The sequence below is a fragment of the Camelus dromedarius genome, chromosome 31 (genome assembly GCF_036321535.1).
Source record: "Camelus dromedarius isolate mCamDro1 chromosome 31, mCamDro1.pat, whole genome shotgun sequence".
NCBI lineage: Eukaryota > Metazoa > Chordata > Mammalia > Artiodactyla > Camelidae > Camelus > Camelus dromedarius.
The window spans coordinates 1831882-1849280 of NC_087466.1; positions in this window are offsets into that span (position 1 = coordinate 1831882).

Consider the following 17399-nt stretch of genomic DNA (forward strand, 5'->3'; position numbering starts at 1 on the left):
ACACGGAGGTGGCACATGTGTGGGGCTAAGCCACCCCTTGTGAACTGGGCCCAGGCTGGGACCCCGGAGTTAGCCTTCCCTGGCCGGGAAGAGGGCCTTTCTCTCCCTGGAAGCTTGCAACTTAGTCCCTAGAGTGTTCCCTCCTGTGGCTCAGACGTGGCTGCTCAGATGTGGCCTCCACCCTCTCCGCAGCTCGGGACAGGAGGTCTGTGAGTCATTCTCACCTTAGAAGGAATTTTGCAGATTCCTTCCCAATGCCCTCCAGGACCAGCCAGAGTCTTACTTCAGCTGAGGCAGAAGGTAGTGCTACCCTGCGGACGTATGCGGGACGGCCAGTGCAGAGAAAGGAATGTTCTGGAAGGGGACTGCTGCTCCCAGATGAAGAAGTGCTCTGCATGGTCAGGGTGGCCTGGGAGGAGGGCGTTTCCTGGCTTCCACTTCCAGCCTCTGGCTTTGCTTCCTGGGATGAGGCCTTGCGGACGCAGCAGGAGCCTGTTCCCCTCAATGCATCTGCTCTGGAAGTGTGGCCCCGATGCTGTGGACTTAGAGCCACTTCCCTTGTCCACAGGCCCAGTGGAAGCCCATGCCAAGCAATGAGAGTGGACCATGTTATTAACTGGGGAAAGGGGCAGAGGTCCAAGGCTGCACTGGTGAAAGACGCTCCCACCCTGGCCAGGCACATGGAAGCCTCGGGGCTGCTGTGAGAAGCAATCAGTGATTGGGTTCCGAGCTTCTGTGTGGACACACTGCGCGAGGCAGCAGCGGTCACCGTATAGGTACTATGGATGCTGCTCTGGTGCCTGGATACTCCCTCTTGCTGTGGCAATGGAATGCTCCTCCATTCTACACATGCCATCTCTCTTAAGGTGGCCTCAGGTGTCCCTGGTTCTGATCTTGAGGTTGGACATCTCCAAGTAGTTGCCCAGGACCTTCCAGACCTCCCGGCCCCCCCACCTCAACCCCACTGGTTGGTGCCTGGCCTGAACCCAGCCCCAGAGCAGCTCCCCACAGCCAGTGTGGACATCCAGCATCAAGCATCTTGGATTTCTGACACAGGGGCCCCCCACCTGGTGGCAGCTGACACCTGAGCCCACCCCACCCAGTGGCAAGGGCAGGGGTGAGTGACCTGGCTGGAGACAGCTGCCGTGGGAACAGTCAGAAAAATCCTGGTGTCACTCACCCTGGTGCCAGAGGGGAGACTGAGGCATAGAGCAAGGCAAGACCTCAGGCATCAGTGAGGGGCCTGCCCAGCCAGGGTCCTGCTGCATCCCAGCCTGGCCCCACCCTTGGTGGCCTGCACACCTCTGCTGTCCACCGCCCGCCCAGGCAGAAATGGCCGTTTCCTCCAGCTCACGCCCCAGGGAGTGACACGGAGCTGGCAAAACAAACAGGCCATTCCTCCTGTGGCCGCGGCTGGTGATGGATGGCCAGAGGGGCTGGCCTTGCTGACGGACGACCGCCCATCATGTGTGGGCTGGGGGCGGGGGCCCAGTGAGGCTCTGGACACAGGCACAGACACATACTCTGAGCCGCGGTGCTGGCCTCATCCCACCCTGAGACCCTCCCAGGCCAGACACCCAGATGGACCGAGACCCATTCCCCCAGCCTTGGTTGCCCCTTTGATGCACGCCCCCATTGTGGGTGGGGGCTCAGCCAACGTATCTGAGGGTGAGGTCCTCCATGGTCCCTCAAAGGCCACCACCTGCCTGCCAGAGGGTTAGAACCCCCTCCTCAGCCTTCTGCACTCTGGGCCTGGATGGGCTGGGGTCCTCTGAAGCCTGTATCAGCCCCTGCACGTGAGCTGAGCAGGCTGTGTGGGGCCGGGTGCCTGGTGGGGCAGGTGTGGCAGGCACCCCAATGAGGGACAGGGCAGTGGAGCCTCGAGTCTCGGGGGTCTGACAGGCAGAGAACCACTGCACTGCCCCGGAAGGCCCCAGGGTCCTCTGCCCGAGTCATCCCAGCTCCCAGCCTTCACCGGCAGCCCCTCTGTCCGTCTGTTGGGGCAGGGACTGTTGTCTTGTACAGATGCACAAACCAAGCCTGGGTAGGGGAAGTCCAGCTGGAGGGAACACAAGCCTGGGCTAGGGAGGGTCCCCCTGGAGTGGGCCTGCCACACCCATCTGATGGCGACTCCTGCCAGGCAGGGCCAGGTGCTGACGGTTCTGACGGTGCTGACGGACTCATAGAGGCCACAGCTGACACGCTTCTAGACTCGCAGCCCAGAGACCTTCTGGTCCTGACCACCTGCGGGGACTGAGGGACACCCAGCTACCCAGCCCGAGACCTGCAGCCTCACAGGCCACCCAGCTGGTGACCGGCTAGAGAGGAAATGGCAGCTGGGGCCAAGCCTCTGACCCCCCAGCTGCCCAGCCCCACCCGGAGTACGTCTGGCCAAGAGGAAGCTTCCAAGACCCCCACTTCCTGCACCTCAGAGCCAGCTGGGCTGGGGCCTCCCACTTCCCTCCAGACCCCCAGCCCTGCCCTCGGCTCCTCCAGCCCAGCCCCACAGCCCCCCAGCCCCCAGCTGCATGTCTCCAGGGGCAGAGGACAGAGGTGGGTGGCCAGGCGACTGGCCCTGATCTGGGGTCGGCAGGGGCAGGAAGCCCCTTTGAAGGGGTGTGAGGGGACTGGGACAAGGAGGGGCTGCCCTGGAGATGAGGCTGCCTATGGAGCAGGGTCGTGACCTCCACCGTAGGACCCTTCAGATCCAGCCAAGGCCAGCACTGAGGGTGCTAGATGGGCCCACCTTTGCCATGGCCAGGGTGATGCACTGATGCAGCCGTGGACATCCAGGGCCAGGCCAGGGACCACTGAGGTCACAGTTCCCCTCAGAGATGGGCTGAGGGGGCAGCAGGTGATGCCAGAGCTGGGGCATATGAAGGAGGGGGTCTGTGGGCAGGGGTCTGGGGTCCCAGGCAGAGGCTCTTGGGCCCTCGGGTCTGGTGAGATTGGACTGTCCCTGCCCCTCCACGCTGCTGGGGGCAGGAAGTCTGGGTCTGGCCTGGGCTGGCAGAATCGGGGACAGGACCAAGGCCCACGCGCGGCAGGAAGTGGCTCTGGACTTCAGCGGGGATGGGGTGGCCTCCAAGGGGCCGTTTCCTCCCCAGGAACATCCTGCCCGGCAGCAGAAGGGAAGAGGGCTCTAGGCCGGGTGGGCAGGAAGGCCCTGGGCTCGGCAACCCCTTGGGCAGAGCCCTGGGAGGTCCCAGGAGGGAATGACCTCATGGACGTTGGAGCCTCTGGAGCTGAGAGGCTGGCTGGGCCACCTGGAGCTCCTGCCCTCTTCCCCCTGGGCCTGGGCTCCCAGGGTTTCCAGCGCTGTCAGCCTTACTCTCCCCAGGCAAGAAGCGCCAACCCCAGTCCAGACTGTTTCCCAAGTGAACTGTGGCAGAGCCCAGCGCCCCAGCCTGCACGCGGCTGTGGACTGAGGCCAGGAGCTGAGAGAAAGGCCCTCAGGCAGCAGCCTGCTCCTCACAGCTCAGCCCAAGCCACGAGGCTGGGCCTGGGCCCCAGGAGGGGGTCAGGGCCCAGTGCGCACCGCCACCCCCCACCCACGGCCTAAATATAACCTGAACAGGCGCCCGGCTGGGAATAGAGACCTCTGTCAGCCCCCAGCAGGTGCTGGTGGGAGGAAAGGCCATGTGATTGGCAGGGATGCCGGCCAGGCAGGCAGCCAGACGTGGGTCATGTGTGTGTCCAGTGGTGAGGCCCTAGGGTGGGGCGGCGTGTCCTCACAGGACAGCCAGGGGCCCAGCCCATCCTACTCGGGATAGACCTCTGCCCTGCCCTCTCCTGCACCCCACACCTGACACTGCTACTGGGGCCCCAGGGAGGTTGGCCCACCCAGAACTGCTTATGGTGGCCCGCACCATGCCCCCTAGCACCGGCCGGCCTGGCCGCTCTGACCTGGGCCCGTCTGGCCTCCACCGCCTCTTCCCTGGGCCTGCAGCCCCACATGGTGACGGACCATCACTTTGGCCACGTAGGGCTATGAATGGATGCTCAGAGCATGGTCTGGCTCTGTCCAATGTCCCTCTGTCCCTTGCCCCTACAGGGTCCTCTGTCCCTTCCACCCTCAAGCCTCATCCTGCCCTGTGTGTTTGCTCTTGTGCCATTTCCCCCCAAAAGCCCTCTTCTCCAGGCTGTTATGAGCTGATGGAGCTTGGCTCTGGGGTCCCCTGGTCCTCAACCCCATTCCAGCCTCAAGCTGCTGCCGACTGACAGTCAGGTGAAGTCATGCCCCACACCTCTGGGGTCAGGGGTCCAAGGAAGGCAGGTGGGCTCAGCTGGGGACCGAGTCCATGGCCAGAGTCCAACCCCAGGATCCGTGGTGCTCTCCCCAGCCCCTTGGCCCCCATCTCCTGGGCCCCGGGCCCTGCCCTCGCCTGTGTACCCCCTTGCTGGGTGAGTCCTGGACACCCACCAGCTCACCCTTCTACATGCTCTGCCCATCTGGCCCCTCTATGGTCCCCCTAAAGCACAAGACTTACCTCCCACTTCTTTCTGTGAAGAGGAGCCCATCAAACCAAGAATCTACGAATTCACTGGCACGTGCCTGGGAGAGACGGGTTCTTCCTGGTTTCCGGCTGGGGTCATCCCAGTTGCTGGAATCCAAATCAACAGTTTCTCCCTCCAGTTATCAAAGTCGTGTGCAAGGCCCTTGGAGCAGGAGTGGTAGGTGTTGGCAGGAGGCCTGTCCGGGCACCACAGGGCCTGGTGGTCCAGCCTGATGGTGGGGGAGGGCATGGAGGGGCAGGAGCAGGGTGACGGGGGTGGAGGCTGATGGGATGGAGACACCCAGCTGCCCCTGGGCCTCACTGTGTCTGTGCACTGAATAAGTGGGGCTGGGACGAGTCCAGCACTGCCCTCATCACATGAGGTCCCTGTCCGTCACCGTCCCAGAGATCAGAACCCTGGACCACAAGGTCGAAGAGGGGGTCTTGGATCTAAGGATGCTGCATCTGAAAAGGACCTTGGGGGAACCAGTCTGCGCCTCCCCTCTGCAGCCCTGCTGTGGTCTCTGGGCCCTCCTCGCATGCCCCTAGAGACAAGAGGCTCACTCCCAGAGGAGCCCCCTGTGTCCAGGACAGCTGCGTGCACATCTCGGAAGCCCAGCCCTGGAGAGACAAGGAGACCCAGGCAAGGGATGGAGGCTGGCATGGCAGAAGCCACTGGGGAGGCAAGCAGGGCAGCCTCGGGGGCCTAGCCCCCCGGCCAGGCCTGCACTGGACGCTGGACGGGGTGGAGGCCACAGCCTGAGTTTGCCTGTTTGTTCTTCATCTGGTTTTTCTGGTTTGGAGCCTGGGAGCCCAGGCAGGGCTTGGGGCCTGGGAATGGAGGGTGGGGGAGGAGAGGACCCTGGCAGGGGTGTGGCTGAGGAAAGGGATCGGGCCTGGGATCGGGCCTGGGTGCAAGGCCATTCCTGGGCCCCACCTCGCTGCCACCTTCCTATCTGTACCTGCTTTCACCTGCGGACAGGTGGATGAGCCCCACCCAAAGCCACTGGGGTCACCATGTAGGCTTCCAAGAGGAGGCTTAGTCCTGAGCCCATCTGTCTCTACCCACTGGCCTGGGTGCAGGCTGGACAGGGGCCCCAGGCATGGCCTCAACGGGGCTTCTGTGGTCACAGGGCCAGGAGTTCGAGCAAGTTCCTGAAAGCAGACAGGTTTGGTTCTTGGCTGCTTGGGGATAGTGGGTAGTGGGCAGTGGCTCCAGGTCCCGGAATGTGGAGTCTGGCAGGAGGCATTCCCTCCCACATGGCATGTCTGCATTTGGTTTAAAACTGGGCCCCTCTGCTTCCTACGTGGGGGCCCGCGACCTCTCTGTGCCTCTGGAGGGACAAATGGGGGTCTTCCTTCTTCCTCTTGCCACTTGTGCCCGCTCCAGCCCCAGCTGCCCGAATTGCCTGGCCACCCTGTCCTCTCTTCCAAATTCTGCCCAACTGCCCTTCTTCCAGATACAGGGGGGAACCAAGGCCCAAGGAATGAAGGCAGTGCTGAGACAGAGCAGTGGCAGGTGGTGTAGTTGGAGCGCTCCTGGGGTGATGGTGGCAGTGGCGGGTAATGTGGCCTTGACCAGTAGGAGGCAGTGGCTTCTGGGCAGCTAGGCTCCCTGGGCAGGGGCTGCTCTGCCGGCCTCAGCCTCGATGAGCACCGTTCTGCAGCCCCACAGTCTGGTGGAGCCTTTAGGCAGGGGTCTGCCCATAGACAGCAGGGCCTGGTGAGGGTGGAAGCCGTGAGCCCCTGGTGGCACAAGGGGACAGTGGACAGATGGGCAGGTAAGAATCAGAACCACCACTGGGTCGGGGAGCCAGGGATCGGGCTGAGCAGGACCCTGGGATTCACACTCAGGTCTGTCCCTCACCCACACAGCCCCCCAGAGCTCCAACCCTCCTACAGGTCGAGGCAGGAGGGCCTCAGGGGTTGCGGGGGAGACATCCACACAATGGGGCTGGCTGTAGGCTCTCCGGGAGACTGGAAGTCCTGTTCCCTCTCTGGGCCTCTATTTCCCCATCTGTAAAATGGTTTAAGGCCCCTGAGGACGGTCTTGGTTCCGTTGGGCTTGCTGGCTTGGGGCTGTGGGTGTGGCCCAGTCCCATCAGCAAGGACCAGAGCAAGGACTCAGCATAGGTGCTTCAAGGGCTGGGGGCCTGGCTGACTGGGGTCATTAGGATGGCCCATGCTGGAAGAGTCCCCAGAACATCTGCTCGCACCCTCCACATTCCCAGCTGGGCCTGTGCTGGCTCAGCCCCCAGGACATTTCTTAGAAGTTAGCCCCTAATCTCCATCCACTCCAGAAAGGCCCACCTCCCTACCCTTTGCTGTCCACCCACCCACCTGGGCCCTCCACCCACAGTGCTCCAGCCTTCAAGGACATGGGAGACTTCTAGAGGCCCGGGTGGGGCCTGGAGCCTGGGCCTTGCTCTGGCCACTCTGCTGGGCCTGAGCCCCGCTCTGTCATCCAGGCATTGGCGAGTTCCTTGTGACGCTGAGGTTAAGAAGCCATGGCTTATTGCTTTTTCTTCAAGCCAGGCCAGCACACGGATCCCCCATCACTCCTGCAACCCAGGCAGACATTTCCAATCCATCCCAGAGCTCCTGCTCCTCAGACCTAGAAGCTTTAGGTTTCTCAGCCCTGAGCTGCAGGGGGCTTCTCCCTGTGTGTCAGAAACAGCACACGAACTAGCCCACCCTGAGGGCAGTGGCCTTGGCTCCCACATCAGGAGGTTTCAGGGCTCCTGACAGGCTTCACATGATGCTGGAAGCTGAAGAGAAGGACCAGCAGAGAGAGGGGCCAACACTAAGCCCCCACCTGGGGCCGACGCTGCCCCAGCTCTGGGCCCTCAGGGGTTCCAGCCTCATGGCCCCTTGAGTCACCAGAAATTGTGGCCCAGGAAGGGGCAGTATTGGTTCAGGGGCAGGCGGTGTGGGGGTCCTCTCCTCTGTGACTGGCCCTTCCCCCATGAGGCCTGGGAGGGCGCCCCAGCACAGCTTGGGCTCCAGAAACATTTGCTTTAAGTCTTAAAATATCAGGTTCCTGCATCACGGGGTGTCCCTGGGGGCCACTGGGCAGACGGGAGGGATTTCAAGAGTAAGAGGAGTCCCCTCTAGCCCCACCCCACTGGCCGCTCTGCCAGCCTCTTGGCCTCAGCTGAAGCTTGCCAAGTGTTTGGGGTTGGCCTGCTGGGCCCCCCTCTCCTTCTCTGGGGGAAACTCCACTTTGCCCACAGCAAACCCCACCTCTTTGGAGCCCTCTGGGGCTTTTGAGCCCCAGAGCTGAAACTTGCTCTAGTAAGATCTGTGGACACTTTCAGCCAAGGACAGCTCAGATAGGGAAATCAAGCCCCAGGAAGCCCTGTGGCCACCCTGGTGTCCAGCCCTGGGGCAGGTGCAGGGCCTCTAGGGAGGAGTCTTGAAAAGACAGTGACACCAGTTTGGTGTTGGGCCCTGCATTCAGGGTGGCGCCCGGAGACAGGGACACTTGCACAGGGTCCTAAAGGGTGTGTAGAAGTTTCAGGATAGCCCTCGTCCTGGTGGTTAGGCTACCTGGACAGAGGACAGACTGGCACGTTCAGGCTGGTACCGGGCTGGTGGAGTAGAACAGAGGGCCCTGAGGGCGGGCCCAAAGGCCTGGAACAGAGGCCCAGGCAGGTGGTTGGCCAGAATGCCAGGTGAGGGTGGGGTGGGGGCCGGGTGATTCCAGCTTTGGGACCTGCTGCTGGAGGGGCAGGAGAGGCCTCTTGGACGGCTGGTGCTGCCACTCAGCATGAAGGTGGCTGCCTCCTACTCCTGCTGCCCCAGGGACCACCGCCTAGAAGAAGGCACAGGCCCCCCAGCCCGCGCACTCCCTCCCTGGCAGACCACCGGCCTCGGCCCAGGGGACCAGCCTCAGTGCGGAGCGGGAATTGGAGCCAGGCAGCAACAGCTGGCCCCACTCGAGCGTCCCCCAGGGGCCCCTGCCTTCGTTCCCAGGCCCCCATCCCAGCCTTTTCCCAGGCTGCACCCCACCCCACAAAACAGACTCCTTGGGATGTGGTTGAGCGAGGCTGCAAGGGGACCACCAGCTGGGAAATCTTGCCAACCCCCCAATACCAGGACACAGACTGCATCCTTGGTGGGGTGGGGGAGACAGGATGGCTCTGCCCCTCGAGGCCCCTCCCGGCCTGCCCCATCCTCTGCTCATGTCCCTGGGCTTAGCCTCTCTGGGGGTGCACACCTCCTCCAGGGGAGTGGAAGACGCGGGGGACCCACTGGGCAGAGGGCCTGTGTGGAGGCCGAGGCCCCAGCGGCCGTCAGAGCAGCTGTGCACAGATCTGTGCAGGTGCAGACAGACACCGTTTTGGTGGCTGCAGGGAAATGCATGTCTCTGCCTGCCTCCCGGGGAGCTGGGCTCAGGGACCCTGTGTTTCAGTCCTCATCCCCACCCCAACTGCCACCTGAGGCTGAGGCAGTGAAAGCGCGTGTGCCCTCAGCACCACCCACCCTGTCCCCACCAGAGGGACTCCGGCCACAGCCACACCTCAGGGTGTTCACCTCTCAGAAGGGCCCCCTCGAGCGTCTGGTGGCCTGGCTGCCCTGTCTTCTTTCAGGGCCTCCCACACAGCGCTGGGCCAGGCCTCCCATTTTATAGGTGGGGGAACCAAGGCTGCGGCGGGATGCCGAGGGTAGAGAAGGAGTCCTGTGGACGTCAGCCGTGGCTGCCACATGACGTGTGGAGACAGGGGAGTGGTGGGGGAGGGACGAGGGGTGAGGGGACCAGGGACAGACCCCCGAGATCCTCACTGTCCACACTATCCTGCCTCGTGGCTGGGGCCAGAGGACGCAGGGCTGGAGCAGCTCCCCTCCCCCGACCCCAGAACATGTCCTGAGGGGCGAATGGCGGGCGGGGAGCCTCAGCCTGGAGAGGATTAGGAGGTCGTTGGCGCCCTTGAAACCCAAGGCGGCTGCTGGCTCTGGGAATGGGCGTCTGACCCCTCTGCGGCCTCCACGATCCGGGGAAAATCCTCGAGGCCGAGTTAATACCAAGACCAATTTTTATTTCAACAAACTTAATTCTCAACAATGTGATACTGAGGGAGAGGGATTTTCCTGCCTCAGGGGGAGGGGGTCCTGACACAGTGCCGCCCCTCCTCTTCCCCCCCAGCTGTCTCCACCTCTTGGCAGGGGCTGGGCCACCGAGGATGCAGCTCCTGGGGACAGACCAGTTCAGGCTCCTCCCTGCGCTCCCAGGCCCCTGAGATGGGCGAGGGGACCCCCAAGCCCCCACCTCTGCTCTCCCCTCACTGAGGGCAGGGTCCAACCCTGCGTGTGACCTTAGCAGCTGGGGCTCGGGAAGGTTTGCTCGGAACACCTAAGCTCGTGTTCTCAGGGTCACACTGACCTACTTCCAGGGGCCTGGGCTCAGACACTCTGCGGTGCTCCCCATGGGCCCTGGGGGAGGAGCAGGGCCTGGGGGCAGATGGCGCCCCCAGCTCTGCCCACCTCCAGGAGCCCAGAGAGGAGAGGAAGGGAGGGGCAGGGGCCCAGGGGACTTGGCCCGACCTCACTGCCCCACAGCCGAGCCTGGGTCGACCCGGAAGCTGCTCTCTGGGGATAATCGATGGTCTGGGGGCCGCTGTGGCTGCAGGATGGTCGGGAGCCCTGTCAGAAATTCCTCCTGACGTCGACCACATGCGTTGCCTGGCGGGGCCAGGCGGGCCAGGCCCCAGCCCCACTGCCCTGCCCACCCTCCACAGGCCCCCTTCCATGCCAGCTGCCCACCGCCTCCTGTTCTGTAAAGGGGAGTGGGCCCACTGGGGCCGTGGCCAGTGCCCATGCCTGTGCCTGCAGGCCTGGGGGCAGTGGGGTAGCCCCAGGCAGGACACTCGCTGGGGGCAGGGGTGATTCCTGCAGAGGGACCAATGTCTGCAGAGGTTAGAAGTACTTTGGGGCTGCCCACATTGGCCCAGGGCTTCTGTCAGAGGGTACTGCTCCAGGGAAGGGTGGGGCCCCCAGGGCACCCTACGACAGGCCAAAGTCAAACCAGATGGGCTGGGGGCCCGTGGGGCAGGCTGGCCATTCGTCACCGTTATCTGCCCCGCCGCCAAAATCACAAACACATTTTTAAGTGAAGGACTGGCTGCCACTGGCCTTCGGGCCCTGATGCCGCCCAGCTGTGGCCACACTGTGGGGGTGGGGTGGGGGGAGGGGATGGAGAGGGGGTGTGGGGAGCCAGCAAGTGGCACAAGGGAGGTGTGCCTGCCACCCCCGACGTGCCCCCCAAAGCTGTCCCGGAGGCTGAGCCAATGCTCACCCGCCACTGTCCATCGGCAGCCTCCCCTGCTTGGAGCTCTCCGGAGCTGGGGTGCAAGGGCCCAGCCACCTCTGCCCACCACCTTCCTCCCCAAGCCTGGGCATCACAGATCTACCCTCTGACCCAGGTGCTGTGCATCAGGGCTGCTCCAGGGAACAGAGGGACACCAGGTGGGAGACATGCCTTCTGTACGGGGCTGGTGGCTCAGTGGTCATTCTACAGGACAAAGCTGGGGAAAGACCCAGAGGGACAAGAAAGAAACGGGAGCACATGATCAAGAGAAACAGAGAAGGTGTGTGAGCCTGGAGCCTGTCACCAGAGGCACATACTCACCACAAGGCTGGCTGAGGCTTACGGGCAGGGCCAAACTCATTCTTGCTGTGGTGTAACTTTGCGAGGGGCAGGGCTGTCCTCCAGGGCCTGCAGGTGAGGGCGGGGCTGGGCTGTGTCTGGCCATCACTCTGGGAGCTGAGCAGGTCCTGCCCAGCACCCTGGACCCCCGGGCAGGCCCGCAGGGGTGGGGGGCGCCGGGAGAAATGGCCTGTGACGGGGGTGGGCGTCCCGGGCGGGAAAGCAAACAGTGTCAGCGGCTAATGAGCGGGAACCAGCCTGGGGCTGAGGGCCCGGGGAGGGGCACCGTCATCGCTCATCCTGACAGGCGGGCGGGGGGTGGGGGGCCCGGGACCAGAGGTGGAGGGGAGCATGAGAGCCGACAGAGGGTCCCCTGGAGACCCGACCCCGCACACAGACAGACGGACGGACAGGGGAGGCAGCCGGGCCCCCAGCCCCTGCTGGCTCCCATCCCCCCACTGCCGTGGCCCAAAGGACCTGGCTTGTTCCATCATCTCTCCTGTCGGATCTGGCTGCCCCCACTCCAACCCGCAGACTCTGTAGGACAAAGGAGACCGCCAGGAGGGGGCCGAGCCTGGGACCCCTGCACTGCATGCTGGGAAGCAGGACTCTGGGGTCTGGAGGCCCTGCGCCTCCTCGGGCCTCGGTTTCCCCACCTTTGCAAGGTGGAGGAGAGCAGGCATATTCTGAGGGTCCCCCCGACTTTCCTATCCCCCTCCTTCCCTGTATGTAGCCCCAGCTGCCCTCGGGGTCCTCACCCTTCAGACAGTCCTCCCCTAAATCTCGATACTTCCAACAGGCCTAGCAGCAGTGGGTGGGCTGAGTCCACATCGAGGGAAGCAGCCCCTCCTGTCCTACCCAGTTCATAGGTGGGGAGACCAAGGAGCCCAGTGGAGAGGGTTCTTGGCCTCCAGGCCTCTAGCTTCCAGCTCCCACCCAGCTGAGCCAACCCAGCCTCTCGGCCACCATCTGTCCCCTGAAATCACTGGGGTTCTGAATGGGCAAGACCTTGGGCGCACTCCTGAACCCCTCCTGGCCCAGCCCCGACCCAGTGGTGCATAGGTGCCTGCCTGTGGGGTGTCCAGGCCCCTGTCCTGCCTCCATTGAGAGGGAGGAGCAGCCATAAATTCACACCGCCAGCCGCCCGCGGGATAAATGTGTCATCGGCTGCACGATTTACGAGCACACCCCTGGCCTGCAAGGCAGAGAAAACAAGCCTGTGTACACATGGTGCGGCGGGCAGGGAGGGCGGCTGCCCAGGGCGCACAGGGCATGGCGGGCCAGCAGGACACACGCACGTGGGAGGTGTGAGGACACGGACACGAGGGCTCAAGGAGGTGGGACTGGTCGTTCCCCCCTCCACACGCGCACTCCCCCTTCAGGAGATGGCACAGCTGCTCAGGGACGCCCGGCTCGCCACTCAGAAGCACACAAGGTTCTTCTTGTCTCAGACCCTCTGCGAAGACTTGCTCTTGCCTGCACCCTCCCTGGAATTACAAGCACACCCCTGCCTGCAAGGGTCTGCAGAAGGGAAGACAGTGAAGGCACTCTGGGCGCTTGCCCGTGTGCACGTGTGTGTGCATGTGCACGTGTGCTTGTGTGTGTGTGTGCAGGCTCCCCCCGTCCCCAGACAGCCCATGAGGAGGGTCTTGGTGGAGGAGACCCAGACCACTGCATGGGGATGCAAAGGCAGAGCAGGGGACCAGCTGCCCAAGGAGGACACCGGGCCAGGGCACTGGGAGGAGAGGATGTGTAGACATGAAGGCGGGGAGATGACACTTCCTGCTTGGGGCCCACCTGCTTCGACTATCTCAGAGGCCCTGCCAGTCCAGCCACTGAACACACCCCAGACACGGGCACTAATGGAGCAAGGCCGTAACGCAGGAGGCCCTTCAAGTCCTGCCGCCACGCCTGACCGCCATGCCCACTGCCCGCCTCATCCCCCAGGACCAGATCCAGGCTCCAGGCTCAGCTGGCGCCAACCTCAGTTACCTGCTGGGACCAACCTAGGCACAGCAGCCCAAGCCTGAGAATGCAGGCAGGTCCCGGGAGCCTCGGGGGCAGTCGGAGAGGACTTGGAGGGCCCAGGCCAGGTGAGGAGGACTCTGGACGCACAGCAGCACCCCTAAAGACTGACAGGACTCAGGAGTTTGTTGGAGTTGAGAGTGCCGGTCAGCTTTAGCTGCCAACCCCCTTCCACCCTTCCATAGATGATCTGGACATGGATCATAGACACAGCTGATCTGGACACAGACAATCTGGGGACACTTTCCCTGCTGGCCTTGCCAAGTATGGCCCCTGGCAGATTCTGGTGACAGTAAATCCCCAGCCCAGGAGGGAGGGGCTAACAGATGTCTCAGGAACTACAGTGATAGAACCATGTCACCCCAAATACGGAGAGGCCACATCGACCCCCACACCAAGGTTCCCACACCAGGGACTCACAGAGAAGAGACCCCAGATGAGGCATCTGCAGCAGAAAGACCCACAAAATAGGAACCTCTCACCAGGGACTCACAAAGCTGGGCGAGGCATTTAGCTCCAGGAGAGGCCCAGGGCTCCAGCAAACAGGCCTGCCCCACTCTTCTTACAGAGAAAGCCGATGCTCCCAGCACTCCCTCCGCATGGACATCTCTGGGTGACAGCGTCCGGGGGCTCCTGCTTGCTCTGGGTCTGGCGCTGGTGCTGTCCCAGGCCTGGCGAGCACCCTCAGCGGGCACAGGGCACAGGCGGGCGTGCCGGGACAGGAGGCTGTCAGGGCGTCTGCCACTCCCCGCCCTGCCTAGACAGAAGCCCTTCCTCGGAATCCACGAGGAAGGGCTGGAATTCTTCAAGAGCATCTTTAAACAAACAAAGCACAGGGAAAAGCAAACTCCCCAGTACAAATCCCATCAAAATAGACTTTCACGTAACTCGCAGCTTCCCACCGGGAGCCCTTCAGAGGTCGAGGGGGCAGGATTCCTTGGGTGACACCGAAGGTGAATTGTGGGGGCCCACGCTGCCGGGACTTCCAGCCCCAGGCTGCAGCCCCATCTTGTGGTGGGCAGGTCAGGGGGACCCTCCACTTCCCCTGGGGTCTGCACCCCTACACCCAGCAGGTGAAGCTTGAAGGACCCCTTCCAGTCCCTCCCACCTCTGAGGGTCCCTTAGTCCTACTGGGGGCACAGTGACCTTGTGGGAAGGGCTCCTCATGACTGGCACAGAGGCAGAGAAGGCAGCACCTGGGGGGTGGGGGTGGGGAGGGCTGGGCAGGCTGGCCCTCGCTGTTGAAGGTGTTTTCTCCCTGCCCCCCCTGCCACAGGAGGGTCTTGTTTGGCCCAGAGTCCCCCAGGGACACTGGTAGTAGGGAGCCAGCTAGTTCCCTAGGGGTGGGGGGCCTCCCTTGGTCCCCAAATCTCCACCTCCAGCCCTCCCCAGGCAGCGGTCACCTTCAGACAGGGACGCGCACTGGTGGGACGAGGATTGGGAATGAAGGATTGGATGGCATCCCCTGCACACTCGGGGCCCCTACCCTCTCTGCCTCCCACAGGCTGATCCTGGCACCCCCCTAGCCACAATCTCTGTACCCTCCCCTGAGAGGTGGCTCCTGGATATCCCCAGGGGATCCTCCCTGTCCCCATCTCCACACACTGGGTCCCAGGGCTCAGGAGGTCTGTTCTGAGGGTCAAGGGGACCATCCCTGTGACAAGGCCTATAGGACACTCAGTGCCTTGCTCAGGCACAGAACTCCAAGGACTCTTGCCCCTGCCCTGGACCCGGAGACAAATCAGGAAAGATTTCATGGTGACGGTTGTAGGTTTCTTTGTATACAGGTGGCCTCACCTCTGCCACATGCACCCCGAGGGTTGTCTGCAGGACAGACACCTGGGGCAGGGGTTGTCGAGGCCAGCCTGCAGGGACAGGGGTCTGGGTACACCGTGCAGGCCCTGGGAGCAGCCCTGGGGGCTCTATCCAGCCTGGCCTGCCCAGTACTGACCCCAGGGGAGCTGACACCTGTGGAGGGGCCCACCTGGCCCATCTCTCAGCACTCTTTGTCCCGCTGGCCCTCGGCAGCCAGGGGTGGCGGTGACAGGAAAGCAGGACCGAAGGAAGGAGAGACAGCATTTCCCCGGGGCAGAGGGGCCCCTGGGAGGCTTCACTGGGGAGGATCGCTGACCCCCAGTTCCTGCAGGGCCAGCCCGAGGTCTCCTGATAGGACAGGACATCTCCCTGCAGACGTTTCCTGCCTGAGGACAGAGAAGTTGAGGGCAGTGAGAGCGTGCATCCAGTGTAGACAGCACTGAGTGTAGACAGTGGGTGTGTGGCTGTGCTGCGGAAAAAAAGAGTTGGGGGTTGGGGATCCCCTAAGGACGGTTTAAGGAGGGAAGGACACAGTCACCAGGCCCAGTGACCCCAAAGACCCCCTTCAGCCTAGGGGGCAGGGCTTCCCGAGAGCCCCCTGCTGATTTATGGTCCTCTAGGGGAGGGGAGTTACGGCTGCTAGTTCTTGCTCCCTCCTCCTCCTCCTTGTTGGGGGTCAACTAGCTGGGGTGGGGCGGCTCTCAGCTGGTTTCCAGATGGGCCTGGTGGAGGGGGCGCCTGGGGGTGGGAAGCAAAGGGACCTAGTGGTGTCAGCGGGCGACCACAGCCGCCTTTGTCTCTCTGGAGCTGTCTCTCACCTCCAGGCCTGTCTCTGTCTGCTTCTGGCTCTGTCTCTGTCACATGAAGCCCCCCCTTCCCCACGGCCGCCTGAGTTGGTGGGGGTGGGAGCTAGTGATTTATCACTCGCTGCCTGTCCTCCATCGGAAACGCCGGGGGTGGGCGCAGACGGTGAGCTGAGCTATGGGCCCCCAGGGCTGCGCCACCCACCCCAATGTTGTTGCTCTGTCTGGGCGGCCGTGCGCCCACCCCTCGACGTGGCCAGGACTTGGCCCCCAGACCTTCCCAGGGCCTTGTCCGCGCTGGGCCCCTCATGTCCAAGCCAGCGAGGGGCTGGTCCTTCCCCAGGCTGGAGGGGCCGGAGGAGGACCCGCACTCCCCTGCTAGGTTTATCTGGACGCTGCCTCAGTTCCTGGGCATCCGGGTGGCGTGGCGAGGCTAGCGCCTCACTGTCACCCTCCGCGCAGCCTCGCAGCCCCCGCCTGCCACGATGCACACAGCAGGGGCTCAATAAGTGTTTACGGAGCAAACAAGCGGCGGAGGGCGGTTGGCGCACCTGGGCCGATCCCCCAACACCCTGTCCGGCGGAAGAGGTCCCTTATCTTCCCAGCGGCCGGTTGTCAGCGCGCGGGGGAGGGGCGACCCCTCGTCCCCCCACCTCCGTCTGCTGGCGCCAACTCCCCGCCCCGCCCCCAAGGGAGCGAGCCGCCCGCCCCCGCGCGCCTGGGCTGGTCCGGCTCTGGGCTGCGCTTCCAGGCGGGCGGGTGTCTGAGCCCCGCGCCTCTCCGCCGCCCGCGCTGGCCGTTCCGCAGACCGCGAGCGCCCTCTGCTGCCGGACCTGGGTCGCGCGCCCGGGGACGACTGGCCGCAGGCACCGGCCCATTTCACGGAGGCGGACATGCGGGCTCCCCGTGCAGGTCGGGGCTGTGTCTGCCCGGGCTGCCGTCTGGCCCTGCCAGGGCTCTCTTTACGCAACCCCTTGGTCGGTTGCTTACCCGCTAAGATGTGGCTTGAGTCGCAGGCGACCTCAGGGTCCTGCGCCTGTTCCTGGGGAGGGCACTGCGCAGGACACGTTGAGTGAGGCCTTGAATAGCCAGGTGCAGTCACAGCACAAAGGTCATGCCTGCCCCCGGGGGCCAGTCCCATGGGGAAAAGCTGAGCCTTGACCTAAGGCTTGAGGTCTTGGGAGCCACACTGCCCCCTCAGCGAGGTTGGGGGGCAGGGGGTGGCTGGAGGACCCTGAGGCTGCCGAGCAGGGGCCCAGGACCAGCCAGCCTGGGGGCTAGCGGTGAGGGTGACTAGCAGGGCTTTGGGTGGACCCCGACCTGTTCCCACCTGTAAGACGTCTGAGGCCACAGAGGGGACTAGCGGAGGGATCCTGGGGCAGGTGTGTTGTCTGTGTGATGGAAGACATGCTGTAGGGTGGGGCATGGAGGCCTCTGAGCTGGGTGAGGGGTGTCCCGGCCTCTCCCTACACAGGGCCATTCAGGGGCGCTGAGCTGGGACCGTCCACTTCCCCACACTCTGGGGGTTGGAGCCCCAGGGTTAGTGGGTGGAGGGTCAGCTCAGGGTCAGGATTGGGACTGGGGGCTCCCAGGCAGCCTGGATGAGGTCAGCAA